This window comes from Topomyia yanbarensis, chromosome 2 (assembly GCF_030247195.1).
Source record: "Topomyia yanbarensis strain Yona2022 chromosome 2, ASM3024719v1, whole genome shotgun sequence".
Classification (NCBI taxonomy): Eukaryota; Metazoa; Arthropoda; class Insecta; order Diptera; family Culicidae; genus Topomyia; species Topomyia yanbarensis.
In genome coordinates, this window is record NC_080671.1 from 254,892,305 (window position 1) to 254,907,658 (window position 15,354).

Below are 15,354 nucleotides of genomic sequence, written 5' to 3' on the forward strand. Positions count from 1 at the left end.
GACAAGACAAAGACAAGACAAAGACAAGACAAAGACAAGACAAAGACAAGACAAAGACAAGACAAAGACAAGACAAAGACAAGACAAAGACAAGACAAAGACAAGACAAAGACAAGACAAAGACAAGACAAAGACAAGACAAAGACAAGACAAAGACAAGACAAAGACAAGACAAAGACAAGACAAAGACAAGACAAAGACAAGACAAAGACAAGACAAAGACAAGACAAAGACAAGACAAAGACAAGACAAAGACAAGACAAAGACAAGACAAAGACAAGACAAAGACAAGACAAAGACAAGACAAAGACAAGACAAAGACAAGACAAAGACAAGACAAAGACAAGACAAAGACAAGACAAAGACAAGACAAAGACAAGACAAAGACAAGACAAAGACAAGACAAAGACAAGACAAAGACAAGACAAAGACAAGACAAAGACAAGACAAAGACAAGACAAAGACAAGACAAAGACAAGACAAAGACAAGACAAAGACAAGACAAAGACAAGACAAAGACAAGACAAAGACAAGACAAAGACAAGACAAAGACAAGACAAAGACAAGACAAAGACAAGACAAAGACAAGACAAAGACAAGACAAAGACAAGACAAAGACAAGACAAAGACAAGACAAAGACAAGACAAAGACAAGACAAAGACAAGACAAAGACAAGACAAAGACAAGACAAAGACAAGACAAAGACAAGACAAAGACAAGACAAAGACAAGACAAAGACAAGACAAAGACAAAGACAAAGACAAGACAAAGACAAGACAAAGACAAGACAAAGACAAGACAAAGACAAGACAAGACAAAGACAAGACAAAGACAAGACAAAGACAAGACAAAGACAAGACAAAGACAAGACAAAGACAAAGACAAGACAAAGACAAGACAAAGACAAGACAAAGACAAGACAAAGACTTTGACGATCTCTTTTACATCCGAGAATCGCGAAGTCAAATCTTTAGAAATTTGAATGATATTGACGACTCTGGGTAAATTTTAATTCTAGTCGGGTTTACATTTTCAGCAGAAGGCTTAGGGGGAGGGTCTGTTACTCGTTCTCCCATCTCCTCATCCATTTTACCTAGCAAGAAAAACTATCACAAAAAGGAATGAAAAATATACCTGTTATCTGCTATCTCTTAGGTGACGAAGACGTTGTAAACTCGGTGCCCGTTTTTTGACAATGTGACACTTGCTGTCCTTCTTCGTCGCGTTGCTTCTTCAGTAGAGAAATAGTCCTACCTGCAACACTTCAAAACTCTCTCCGGTTAAGCTGCTCGTCGGTATCACCACCACAAGCGCGCTCTCTCCGTTTCCACCACTGCGGTAGACAAATGTGGCTACCTGTCGCTTGCAGCGAAAATCCCACTGTCGATGCGGCACTTTTCGGTGCCACTTGTTTTCCTTATTCGTCGTACCACTTCTGCGGTAGACAAATAGAGCGTATGGGTCTACCTGTGACGCTTCCCCTCTCGTCGATTAGAATTGCCCGACGACACCAATACAATATATTTTTGCTGTGTGTACAGGCACGATCACTGTCGATTTCTGCCACCGCGGTAGGCGAATTCGTCTACCCGCGGTTTGCTGTCAAAACACCACTTGTCGAAGATGCCGTTGACCACGCCACCGACGTATAAACCGTCGACTCACACTTAACAAACTGGTCTCTCTCTCCCACAAAAACGCATACAGTGTCTCGCACTCCGTCACTCTCTCGAGAACAAAACCTTCCACTTGGAGGCACAACCGTCTCGGTCGGTTGCAAAAACTGTTATGATCTTATCACTATTAGAAAAAAGGAGAATATTTACAGTTATCTTATTATAGACTTTTCATTTTTTTCTTTTAACATTCTAACCTTACGATGGTCCTAGTGTGCACCCCTGCTGTCCTTCTCGCGGCTCGTCCAATGCTTATACCGGTGTTTTCACCAGTGTGCTGCCTGGCTGCTTCCTCTAGGGTCGATAATGGTTTTCGGGACTTTGATATCGGGGCACCTCCTCTGGTCCTGCACCCTCCTAGTGGTATACTGTCTTCATGTTTCGTTTATATTCGCACCAGTCAGAGTTTGGTGTTTCTGACTGTGCCTTCCATTCGCCTTGCTTCGGGATGTCCAACCACCAGTGTCTAACATGACGGTGGCTATCTTTCGGCGCAAAGTCGGTTTTGGTAATTCCGACTGCGTATAGTGCCTCATTATTGGAGCGGCTGACTGAGCTTTTGATTTTCTCCTGTCGTGTCTTCGTTCGGTAATTCACCGCAGTCGGACGTTATGGTAGTTCCGACTGGGGCAATATATATGTGTTGGCCAAGCATCAGTCGAATTGTAGTGTGTCGACTGTGCGGCATACTTCTTGTTCTTGTATCATCGGTCAGAGTGTAATGTTCCGACCGAAGTACTTTGTAGTTAATTATATGACCGTAGTCGGGTTGTGATGTCCCGGCTGCGGCCTTTTTGCTCGTGTTTTGGAGTGAGCCGGGTATTGGCTGTACCGACTTCACTCCCTACGTCTTCTTCTTACTTCCAGTAGCGTATACTCATTTCATGCCGGTTTGGCTTTCCGTTTCTTGTTCTTGTTGTCTTCTGTGGCGCCCCTCAATCGTTCCCGTCACCACCTTCGACTGATTCCATCCTTATCGAACGCGTTGGGTAGTCTAACAAAGCTACCTTAATCCATCCTTGTCGAACGCGGTGGGTAGTGCTCGTGACTACCTTCTCCACAGGGCACACACTTCTCTGGACTTCTGCTTCCACTTTATACAAAATCTCCTATGTTTAATAGTTATTATTATTTTTGTCAATATACGTTATTTGCTTATTTGTTGTACGGTTTTGATAATTTGACTGCTATAGATTATTATTGTATTAAAAATATGAACAAACTATTTTTTTTGTGTTATCTTCATTCTCAACCTGTAATTTACTATATCTATTTAATTATTTCAATTTATGTTTGTTTTCAATCATTTGCTTTAATCTTTAAAATTTGTCATATGTGAAATTACTTTTGTTTATAGTTTATTTTAAAATGAAAACCGACTCGATTGGCAATCTTCCTAATCTTCTAATTTTTTTTGTCGGTGATTCTTTGCAAAAAGAAAAAAAGTGTTAGTGGTTAGTATGTTTCCCCCAATTCCTTCTTTTTCCCCAGATGTGGTTTTTTTTCGAGATCTTTTGCTACTTTGCTCGTTTTAATAATTTCGAGTTCTTTTGCCTGTTGTGCTCGGTTCTTAGTATTTTTTTTTTGTAATATTGTTTTAGGCTCGAGATGGATAATATATTTTTTTGTGTGTTCCTCGAGTTGTGTCTTTTTTTTTTAATTGTGTTTTATTTTTTTTCATAATAATTTTTTTTTCATAATAAAATATTTTTTTCTTTAATTTTTTTTTTTCAAAAATGGTGTTCCGACAACATTTGTCGAAGCGAGGTAAATATTTTTTTGTGGGAATACTTGATTGTCTTCCTTCCTGTCTATTGTGGCTATTGTGTATGTTGCTTCGACATCTCCCCCCTATCCAATTGAGGTTGATCCAGGAGGGTACCTGTAAATAAAGACTTAAATTCCCGAAAAGATACATGGTATTTGTAACCATGCGGTTATGAAAGAAAAGTATACTGAAATCTTACTTACCATAATCAACTACATCCATCCTAGAGAGTACCTGAAAATTACAATTGCCAAGGTGGACTGATGCGCAACTTGTGAAACCAAATCGAAATTCTCCTATTAACATTTAGAAAGATAGAAAAAAAATATAACGCCCTTTGGCTGATTTGATGATGATTATTACCTTCGTATTTTCTCGTATTCCTGTTCTTCACCCCTTTTGCCCTTACTTGGTTAGTCCTTGTTTATCAACTTTTTCGTCCTATCTGAAATTTTAGCACTCGCTCATACCTCATTCGTTTATCATGCATACCGGCGTCGGTTTCCTTGTGTATCATTCACCCATGTCATTCTAGGGGTTCGACCCCCCCTTGCTCATTCATTCATGTGTTCCCATTTCGATGCTTCGGTCTTGTCAATTCCAGAGTTTCTAATCGTAGTATAGCTTACGCGATCAGATTTAGAAACTACGCGAGACCCCTTTTGATTTCGGCTCTAGTTCTGGTCCGTTGGCTCTGGCCTTTTGGCTCTGGCTTTTATTTTGGCTCTGGTTCACTGACTCAGGCCTTCTTATATTTTGCCTTTTGTAACATTGTGATCGACTCAGGTCCTTTGACTCTGGCCCTTCCGTTTTTTTTCCTTAGTTTGGTTCAGGTTTCTCTGAATCTGACCATCTCTTGTATTCGATTTTATTATTACTGTTTTGCAACCTTCCTTCTGATTGCACTTTTTTCCGTGTATTTAATTTTATACTTGTATTTGACGTTTTTTTTAATTTTTTTTATATCCCATATTTTGTACTACAGTCTTCTTGACTTGTTAATAAAAAAATTCCCATTTTCTGGCTTTATATCTTCTGCCATTTTAAATTGCTTTTTTCGACAGACACTGCTTTTTTATCTAATACTTCTGATCAATTCTTTATGCTTTCCTCAATTTAATTTTGTCTTTGTATGATGTGTTGTCTTTCGTTCGTTATGTTTGTCATTTATTTCTAGTGTCATTTAAATGAAACAAGTATATTTATATGTATTTGCAACTATTGTATAAATACTTAGATAATATAAATATGTACACACGTTTGCCCAACTATGTACATTTTGCTTAACGGGATTGAATTTCCACAAGGTGTGGACTATTGGGGAATTTTTCACTTTCCATCGGTGGAAAAGCCCTTTTTCTAGATGGCTCGAGTATGTAGCCTCTGATGATTTCACAGTTCGGTCATTACCCCGTAACTGATTACTTTCGCTTTCGCCCTCAGCTAAGCTATACTGGTTGTCGTTATCGTTTTCTCCGGTTTGCTCCTTAAATCCGGAGTCTACGGAATTTTCGTCATTGACATAATTCCCATAATTATACCCAAAGTAGTTATTTTCCCTCAACGGGCTTTTATCAATGCCATTGACATGTTGAACTTCCGTAATATTTTCTGATCCGCATTGTGGGATCACACTATTTATGCATCTTTCTTCGTTGTGTTCTTGTTCATCCTCAGAATTTTTTCCCGTACATGTAACATAATTATTGTCGTTCTCCTCTTCTAAGTCAACAATATTTTTCGCACTATGCTATATTTTACCCTAAGGAGGAAAATTTGGTAAAAACCAAAATTTCTCACTAGGGTGAAAATTTGTTGGTAAAAACCAGTCTTTGTACAGGAGGGCACAAATCCTTATTTCATACTATGTTGCGTTTCGGCTTCGCCTCTTCAGAAACCGACACTAACGTATTGTCGGAATAGATTAGCGCCGGCTTGACGCAAATCCCTTAAAACTAAAACACACTATGTGTTTCAATCAAACGACTGATCAAACGTGATGTCCCGTTCGAGCAGAAGTTCTGTTTATGCCGATGAGACACAAGTGAAGCCGAAACTTGTCTTGGCTTAGCAGGCCTATGCGAAAGCACTATGCTATATTTCACCCTAAGGAGGAAAATTTGGTAAAAACCAAAATTTCTCACTAGGGTGAAATATAGCATTCTGAAGAGGCGAAGCCGAAACGCAACATAGTATGAAATAAGGATTTGTGCCCTCCTGTACAAAGACTGGTTTTTACCAACAAATTTTCACCCTAGTGAGAAATTTTGGTTTTTACCAAATTTTCCTCCTTAGGGTGAAATATAGCATAGTGCTTTCGCATAGGCCTGCTAAGCCAAGACAAGTTTCGGCTTCACTTGTGTCTCATCGGCATAAACAGAACTTCTGCTCGAACGGGACATCACGTTTGATCAGTCGTTTGATTGAAACACATAGTGTGTTTTAGTTTTAAGGGATTTGCGTCAAGCCGGCGCTAATCTATTCCGACAATACGTTAGTGTCGGTTTCTGAAGAGGCGAAGCCGAAACGCAACATAGTATGAAATAAGGATTTGTGCCCTCCTGTACAAAGACTGGTTTTTACCAACAAATTTTCACCCTAGTGAGAAATTTTGGTTTTTACCAAATTTTCCTCCTTAGGGTGAAATATAGCATAGTGCTTTCGCATAGGCCTGCTAAGCCAAGACAAGTTTCGGCTTCACTTGTGTCTCATCGGCATAAACAGAACTTCTGCTCGAACGGGACATCACGTTTGATCAGTCGTTTGATTGAAACACATAGTGTGTTTTAGTTTTAAGGGATTTGCGTCAAGCCGGCGCTAATCTATTCCGACAATACGTTAGTGTCGGTTTCTGAAGAGGCGAAACCGAAACGCAACATAGTATGAAATAAGGATTTGTGCCCTCCTGTACAAAGACTGGTTTTTACCAACAAATTTTCACCCTAGTGAGAAATTTTGGTTTTTACCAAATTTTCCTCCTTAGGGTGAAATATAGCATAGTGCTTTCGCATAGGCCTGCTAAGCCAAGACAAGTTTCGGCTTCACTTGTGTCTCATCGGCATAAACAGAACTTCTGCTCGAACGGGACATCACGTTTGATCAGTCGTTTGATTGAAACACATAGTGTGTTTTAGTTTTAAGGGATTTGCGTCAAGCCGGCGCTAATCTATTCCGACAATACGTTAGTGTCGGTTTCTGAAGAGGCGAAGCCGAAACGCAACATAGTATGAAATAAGGATTTGTGCCCTCCTGTACAAAGACTGGTTTTTACCAACAAATTTTCACCCTAGTGAGAAATTTTGGTTTTTACCAAATTTTCCTCCTTAGGGTGAAATATAGCATAGTGCTTTCGCATAGGCCTGCTAAGCCAAGACAAGTTTCGGCTTCACTTGTGTCTCATCGGCATAAACAGAACTTCTGCTCGAACGGGACATCACGTTTGATCAGTCGTTTGATTGAAACACATAGTGTGTTTTAGTTTTAAGGGATTTGCGTCAAGCCGGCGCTAATCTATTCCGACAATACGTTAGTGTCGGTTTCTGAAGAGGCGAAGCCGAAACGCAACATAGTATGAAATAAGGATTTGTGCCCTCCTGTACAAAGACTGGTTTTTACCAACAAATTTTCACCCTAGTGAGAAATTTTGGTTTTTACCAAATTTTCCTCCTTAGGGTGAAATATAGCATAGTGCTTTCGCATAGGCCTGCTAAACCAAGACAAGTTTCGGCTTCACTTGTGTCTCATCGGCATAAACAGAACTTCTGCTCGAACGGGACATCACGTTTGATCAGTCGTTTGATTGAAACACATAGTGTGTTTTAGTTTTAAGGGATTTGCGTCAAGCCGGCGCTAATCTATTCCGACAATACGTTAGTGTCGGTTTCTGAAGAGGCGAAGCCGAAACGCAACATAGTATGAAATAAGGATTTGTGCCCTCCTGTACAAAGACTGGTTTTTACCAACAAATTTTCACCCTAGTGAGAAATTTTGGTTTTTACCAAATTTTCCTCCTTAGGGTGAAATATAGCATAGTGCTTTCGCATAGGCCTGCTAAGCCAAGACAAGTTTCGGCTTCACTTGTGTCTCATCGGCATAAACAGAACTTCTGCTCGAACGGGACATCACGTTTGATCAGTCGTTTGATTGAAACACATAGTGTGTTTTAGTTTTAAGGGATTTGCGTCAAGCCGGCGCTAATCTATTCCGACAATACGTTAGTGTCGGTTTCTGAAGAGGCGAAGCCGAAACGCAACATAGTATGAAATAAGGATTTGTGCCCTCCTGTACAAAGACTGGTTTTTACCAACAAATTTTCACCCTAGTGAGAAATTTTGGTTTTTACCAAATTTTCCTCCTTAGGGTGAAATATAGCATAGTGCTTTCGCATAGGCCTGCTAAGCCAAGACAAGTTTCGGCTTCACTTGTGTCTCATCGGCATAAACAGAACTTCTGCTCGAACGGGACATCACGTTTGATCAGTCGTTTGATTGAAACACATAGTTTATTTATTTATAATTAATTAATATCAACAGACACAGTGTGGTCCTAATGATAATTTCTTAATCTATTTAAAAAGTCAACATGTAATCTGCTACGTGGAATGTGAAGATCGAACTCGGATGACACTCTGTTGAAGGTCCGCTGCAAACCAATGATGGCACCGTTTACTCCATAGTTAGTCCGGCGAAGAGGTAATCGGAGGAATAAATTATTGCGAAGGGCGCGAGGGCGAACATTCATATTTATCGCACTGAGAAGCTCGGGGCAGTCAATTCGATCTTGCAAAATATCCGAAATTGTCATAGCACGGAATAGATCCCGTCGCACTTGCAATGTATCGAGTCCAATAAGCAAACCCCGGCTTTCATAACTTGGCAGCTGGTGAGGGTTGCTCCAAGGCAATCGACGAAGGGCAAACCGAACAAATCTGCGCTGTACTGTCTCAATTCGATGGACACCGTTGAGATATTGAGGGTTCCACACAACTGAACAATATTCCAGAGTTGATCGAACGAGTGAGCAGTAGAGAGATTTCAAGCAGTAAATATCTGAAAAGTGCTTAGATATTCTCATTATGAACCCCAAACAGCGTGATGCCTTTGCGACTATATAGCTGATATGCTGTTTAAACGTCAGTTGTTCATCGAGAAAAACTCCGAGATCTTTGACGCAATTCGCTCTGTCAATTGTGGATTCAGCTAGACAGTAGTTGAATCGAATTGGCGTTTTTTTCCTCGAGAACGTAATGACCGTACATTTCTTGGGGTTTAGGGTCATTCGGTTGATCTCGCACCATTCCGCAAAGGTTTCCAGTTGGCGTTGAAGGAAAGCTGCATCATCAGTATTCCGTATTCTATGGTATAACTTGAGGTCGTCGGCGAAAGACAACCGTGGCCCTTCTAAACAAAAGTTAACGTCGTTGAAATACAGAAGAAAAATCAATGGACCGAGATGGCTGCCTTGCGGAATACCAGATGAAGCAAAGAACTCTTCGGATACACAATCACCTATCTTGACTGCTAGACGACGATCACTGAGATACGATTGCATCCAACGGAGAATATTAGTACCAAAGCCAAGTCTATCCAATTTTGCCACTGCAATAGCGTGATTTATCTTGTCAAAAGCAGCTGAAAGATCCGTGTAGATAACGTCAGTTTGAAGGCCGTCCGACATAGCATCTGTAACATATGTTGTGAACGACAGAAGATTCGTAGATGTTGAACGTTTCGGCATAAATCCATGCTGAGTCTCGGAGATATACTGTTTGCAGTGGCTGGAGATGGGTTCCAACACAGCCATTTCAAACAGCTTAGGAACTGCGCTTAGCGTTGTAATACCGCGGTAATTGTCAACTACCTTTTTATCACCTTTTTTGTGAACTGGAAACATGAAGGAGGATTTCCAGAGTTCGGGAAATACTCCGGTTGATAGCGACAATTGAAACAGATGACAAAGAGGTTCAATTAGACCGGCAGAGCATTTTTTTAGAATAATAGTTGGTATACCATCTGGGCCTGCCGAGGTTGAAGCCTTCATTTTGCTAATCGCCAGTTGTACCATATTATTGTCGATATTGATAGAGTTCAAAGACTGGTATGATTGAGGTACATTGAGAGCCGCGCGTGAAGCCTGGGTCGGTGTCAGTTTCTCGTTGGAGAAAACACTCGCGAACTTTTCAGAGAATAGTTGGCAGATCTCCTGTAAACTAGAGCTCATACGTCCTCCATAGCTCATCGTTGAAGGCAACCCGGATTCCTTTCTTTGCTCGTTTACATGCTTCCAGAATGTTTTAGGTTCGGACTTCAACTTACGTTGCACGTTTCGCAAGTAATCGGCATGGCAACGCTTCGATGTCTTTTTATAGACTTGGTTAACATGAACGTAGTGTTGTCGCAGCACGTAGCCCCCAAACTTGGAGTACTTCTTCAGAGCGGTTCTTTTAGTCGCTTTTAACCGTCTCAGCTCGGCAGTGTACCACGCTGGGTGCTTAGATTGAAGGCCACTTCTTTTGGGTACATAGCGATCGATAGCATAGCTCATAACATTGGAGAAGGTCTGCACTGCAACGTTGACATCATCATTGTCGAGAATTTCAGTCCAGTGGATATTCGACAGGAAGTCAATAATGCTACTATAGTTGGCTTTTCTAAAATTATAGCTGACGGTGTCAGAAGCATTGCAGTCATGCTTCACTCGAATCGCTTCAAGCAATATATGCAGGGGAGGGTGATGTCTAACAGTCTTTACCAGGGGGAACGGTGCTGCGGTAACTTTTGGCGCGTAGTCAGATTTGCTCGAAAAACAGAGATCAAGGATTCTGTTGTTCTCGTTCACCACATTATTCGTTTGGCGCAGCAGATTTAGACTGTAGCAGTCAAGCAAACTGGTGATACCAGCATGAAAAGATGACAATTCGGGATCAGCGAACATAAATCCGTCAGAAGCAGAGCGCCATTTTAATCCGGAGAAATTGAAATCACCAACAATCAGGATCTCATCAACCGGGCTTGCTTGAGCGGAAATCCGTTCCAGTGACTCAGTATGTGAATCAATCAATGTCGAATCGCGAGTGCGGTCCGGTGGAAGATAAACCACGCAAAGAAAAAGTGCGTAGCCAGCCAGTTTGATTCGCACCCACACCTGCTCGACACAGACCCCCAAAGTATCGTCAATCAGTTGCGCTTTCAATCGACGATGGATAGCCACAAGTACCCCGCCGCCGGTAGCCTTGAGACTGTTACGTGAGCTGCGATCAGTTTGTAGTAGTGTGTTTTAGTTTTAAGGGATTTGCGTCAAGCCGGCGCTAATCTATTCCGACAATACGTTAGTGTCGGTTTCTGAAGAGGCGAAGCCGAAACGCAACATAGTATGAATATTTTTCGTTTTACTACTTTTCTCATCATCATGAGTTTCAACATTACTATTCGTGATCGCTTGCTCTGTTTGGCACGCTTCCTCAACTATAATTGTACTTTCATGCGTTATCATTGTGGGCGTTTTATTATCCCTTACTTCCATTTGACCTTCCTTATCTGTCAAATTTATTTCTTCTAATTCGTCATTATGCACTTTCTCCAAATCTGTGGTAGTGTAAACTTTTTCTTGCTGATGCAATAACTCATTTTCATCCGGTAACATCGGAACTGGATTATTACCGTTTTCCGACATGGTGGAAGACCTTCGAAGTCGTAATATCTTCTATTATGATGTATTAAATTATTATTTGCGCTTTCTTTATTGTATATAACGCAATTCACACTTACTTCGTTACTTTGGTCTCCATAATGACCCACTTGTTCGTAGTTAACATATGGTTCTTGTTTGTTAGTGTCAATATTCTGATCATAATCGGACCAGTTCGTTCTCGTATGCATTTGCGGTGAATGATCATATTCAATTTCTTGCGTATAATATTGTTCCGGAAGATTTTTTTTCAAGTTTTCGAAGTCTCCCATTATCGAATTGCTACAATTGCTAACGTTTTCCTCATTCTGGAAAATTTCGAAATTTTTGTCATTGTAATTTATTGCGCTGAGGTCATCTTCAACGTCTTGGTTAATCGGACCATTTGAGTTGACATACCGGTCGTTATTATTGTTATAAAAATCCCGCTGACAAGACTGTTCAGCGTAGCAATCATATTCATTGAAGCTGGTGCAATAGTTTTCCGGTTGTTGCTTATTAGCCCAACGCCACGACTGCAACCGTTTTTCAATATTTTTAAGATGGTACATACGAACACTATCCTCTTCTAAAAGTTCTACCAGCTCTTTAAACGAAGCTGTTCGGTAGCCTCTCGCTGAATTCTTGAGGTTTACATCTTTCAGACCAGCTATAAAATGAATTCTCAAATTTTTCTCTGCATAAGGGTCCGGTTGCTGGCCCTGTTGGTTGTAAAATTCATCAATTTGATCCATGATACAGAGTGCTCTAACGGCATACTCCTTAAAAGATTCATTAAAACTTTGCTCTAAATCTTCAATTTGCAGTGCGATTGCTTCTGCAGATATTTTCATACCAAATTGCTCTTTTAAATTTCGAGCCATTTCATTCCAGGTCCCGGCTTTTATTCGTCTTATAAATTTAGCCGCCTCATCTTTCATTTTTATCAACACTGCATTCAGTAGGTACTTCTGGCTTTCTCCTTCTGGAATCTCATCGGCAAAAAGCTGTATTTGCCTTAAAAATGGCACCAACTCATAGGCTGAGCCGTAAAATTCTGGGATGCATTGTACTGCCTCCAGCATAGGAAATCGGTAAGCATTTCTGCCACCGTTACCATTCCTTCCAATATTCATAGTGGCAAATTCGAATTTTAATTCCACTCATATAACTTTGATGGGCTTATGTTTCAAAAAAAAAAAAAAATTAAAAAGAATTTCATCATTGCTGCACGTGATTCATAAATTAATTAATTAGTCACTTTGCGCAGAGCAACGGGTGACATAATATAGTCAGCATATAACAGTGTTTTTACCCACAGGTAAACACCGTATTCCAATAGCCTACATGGTTTTAAGTTATTATTTTCGCGGTCAAGTTATTGAAACCGGACCTTCAATTTTCGACGCTTGCATTTGCTCGAACCTGACCTTTAATTCGTTCTTCCAACAGTTTTGCGCTACGTAGTTAGTTCTGCCGTTATTTATTGAAACAGCTGTGCTGCATAGCGGAGCGAAGAATTCATGGGTTCATGGGTTTGTTTTTAATTTTTTTGTTTCTTTTTATGGCAACCTATAGCATGCCACCAATGGCTCTTCGCAGTCGTGCTTTTTATGAAGCTTGCTCTCCTGGTAGGAGATTGGTAAGAATCGCTCGAAAGTGTTAAAAAAAAATAGCTGCAATGCAACTTTGGAATGTGAACTGTACCTAGCAGTACCCAGATTGGGACCAAATCTATAGGTACCTTATTTTTGCCTCGTCGATTGGTTTAATTTTCGTAGACTTTTCAGTTTTCTTCACCACGCGATTTCTTAATTGGATTACCCTATCTGTCATATCTACTTGATAGGTGTAGCATTTCTAAAATTCATTTTGCATGTATATCTCTTCTCTTGGATTTCTCAAATTCATATAGAGTGGGTGGAAAAAAAGTTTATTTTTGTTGTTTCTTGATTGCTTGCTCTGTGACCCCCAATGTACAGGCGACATCAAAGGCATACGTAACAAAAACGTTACTTTCGTTAAACAGAACGCTGCTGTTATAGCATGAACTTGACCTACTCCCAGGTCTCGATCAAAGACGTAGCTCGTACGTTTTTGTTTATTAATTAACTCGTTAAAGGAAAACACCAGTACTTATGGTGCTGTGTGCATCATATACGCGGCATCCAACGTCTGACCGTGGTTTCGTTTGTTTAGAAAACAACTGCATTGCTTGCGACGGTTTTCGTCGACGCAATGGATAAATTAAGTTGGACAGCTACTTTTGCGTGTCACCTACAATGTGCTGCTCCGGGACATGATACCCTGGTAGCGCTTTCAGTGGATCTTTAATCAATGATCCTTATATCCTTAAGGATGGTTGATATTAATAAAAAGATTGACCTGATAGCTTGGACTCGCCATTTCTATCGGTCTGTTAGTGTTAGTATAAAAAAATTATCATCGAGTTAGTGATTATTTGCTTGAATAATTACTTAAACCCCGTATAGCACCCCTATCCTATTTGTATTGAACTGACACAAGTCAACATCTCGGCGGGCGCACAATTCATGAGCCCCACTGACAGTTCAAATTGTTCCGCTTGTCTCGCTCAAAGCCCGATTTTTGCTAGCCAGATTCCGAGCCGTATGACGCAATTTTATTAGATATTTGGTAAAAAGCGAGAATATTGGATACACATCTAGAAAAAATAGTGTAAATTTACGTCTCCTGAGCCTGACATATACGAGCATCAAAAATGACTTAGTCCCACGTTTGATTCCAATTTTACATGACGCTTAGCTTCGCAAATCATGTAATTCTACTCCACATACAGCGTTTGTTCTGAATGGTAGGAAGTGTAACCCTATTGCGCATGTAAAGCATATGTTTCATGCAAAATTAAACGGAACACGGCAATGTTCCATCATTTCGTCAATTACGGTTCGTTTTTTTTTTGGTGTGTAGCTAATTGAAGAAATAAAGTAAAAATGGTTCACTTACCTGAATTGCATTGTTGCTCTGCCCGTTCTTGCCGAGATGATGTAGACCACTATTTCTACAGCACATGGAGCGCCGCTAGTTCCACAGCACAACTTTACGTGATGCCAAATCTGTTGGAAACACTTTCCAAACTCTTATCAAGCGCAAAACGATGTATTTGTGTGGGACCGTTGACGCACTCTGTCAAAGTTTTGCGAACAAAGAAACTTGCACTGAATCGATTAGATCTGCTGAGTGTTTGCCTTTTTCCACAATTAAGCTATCGCATTTTTCGTGACTGGTTTGCGATTTTTCTTCAGTTTTCAACATCAATATTACGCAGACGATTTACGCATTTTTTTTCATCACATTCAATATTAACACGATCAGAAATCGTCGAATTTCTGCTTTTCTCGAATCTAGTCGACGTGACTACACTTATGGTTAAGGTTTCCTCGCGACGGGACTTATTTCAGGCATTAAAACTGGTTACCAACAACAAGCAAACTTTCCAAGATATGTCCAAATCCACAATTTTCACTCACTGCCTACTCCAATCTGTCTCCACTACAACTGGACGAGGGAAGCCTCGCGGGCCGTTTTTGGCGTTTCCTAGCCTTTCACTTTTGCGGTTAAAGTTTCCGCTGTCACCAGAATGTAGCCGCCGGTGGCCACTGGTTTTGTATGACGGGAGAAGGGTGGATTTTCCTTACAGACTTGCCTTACCGGACTCGGTCCAACGTAAGCTATTTCGTTTTCTTTCGCACAAATATCGCACAGAAAACGCACTAAGTTTCACTACCTTTATTAGTTTTGCGATACACCTTCAGGCACATACATACATGTTCATACATACATACGGTCGAATTTTGCGCTTAATTTTAATCACTAATTTTTCGATACGAATAGACTTCTGACTGAATTTTCTCAGCCGCCGAACCCGGTCAGGTGGTTCTCAACTATCGACTAACTTTTCTCAAGACTGCACGACGCACCCCGGTTTTCGCGTGCTTACTCTAACTGACTTATACGACTGACCTCTTCCAATCTGACGCAAAAGACTTTTATCATTTCGTCTGTGTAGACTTCTCTCTGAGAGAGTCTCAGACCTAAACAAAACATTCTTTCCACGCTCGCGAGAGTAAAGACCCCGGTGGATGAATCAGTAGTTCACTATGACTCATACTCGGAAGCCTTTACTTTCTACAAAAGCGTCGCCGTCTGTTGCTAGCAGCAACAAACTGTGTTTAATTAAACAAAGTGTGTATTCGTTTTCCGTA

General features: G+C 40.5%; 1 protein-coding gene across 5 annotated transcripts in view; it reads left to right on the forward strand.

Annotated features, from left to right (window-relative positions):
- The window catches only part of LOC131683083 (integrator complex subunit 3 homolog), an 891,455-nt gene that overhangs the window by 124,661 nt on the left and 751,440 nt on the right, over positions 1-15,354 (forward strand). The gene's annotated exons all lie outside the window — the stretch shown is intronic.